Source organism: Neopelma chrysocephalum, unplaced genomic scaffold, assembly GCF_003984885.1.
Source record: "Neopelma chrysocephalum unplaced genomic scaffold, ASM398488v2 Primary Assembly neopelma1_79971, whole genome shotgun sequence".
Lineage (NCBI taxonomy): Eukaryota > Metazoa > Chordata > Aves > Passeriformes > Pipridae > Neopelma > Neopelma chrysocephalum.
The window spans coordinates 1-463 of NW_020911417.1; the positions used below are offsets into that span (position 1 = coordinate 1).

The 463-nt window shown below is 62.0% G+C and overlaps 1 long non-coding RNA gene across 1 annotated transcript in view; it reads left to right on the plus strand.

Moving 5' to 3' along the window:
- The first annotated feature begins 52 nt into the window (after positions 1–52).
- The window catches only part of LOC113979423, a 1102-nt gene continuing 691 nt past the window's right edge, over positions 53–463 (plus strand). Inside the window, exon 1 of the long non-coding RNA XR_003537862.1 lies at positions 53–100. This is a non-coding gene — a long non-coding RNA (uncharacterized LOC113979423). The remainder of the gene's footprint in view (positions 101–463) is intronic.

Below are 463 nucleotides of genomic sequence, written 5' to 3' on the forward strand. Positions count from 1 at the left end.
GGGGGTACAGGAGACCCCCCAGGATGGGGATGGGATCCCATCGAGGTGCCTCGAGCTGCACCAGAAGGCACGGGAGTGCATCTACATGAACTTTGCTGAGGTGAGGGGGGGTCCTAGGGGGGCTGGGGGGGCTGGGGGGCAGCCAGGGGTCAGGGGACCCCCCAGGTTGGGGATGGGATCCCATCGAGGTGCCTCAAGCTGCAGCAGAAGATTTGGGGGTGCATCTCCATCAATCCCCCCATTGTCCAGGCGGGAGCAGCTCCTGGCCCTGTCCTGCTGCTCAGCTGAGGGGTTTTGGGTTGGTTTGGGACTGGTTTTGGGGTGGTCCCTCAGCCCGTTTTCCCCAATCCCACAGGTCTCCAAGCAGGAGGAGTTCCTGGCACTGTCCCACTGCCAGAACTGTTTTTGGGGTGGTTCCTCACCCCGTTATCCCCATTCCCACAGGTCTCCAAGCAGGAAGAAT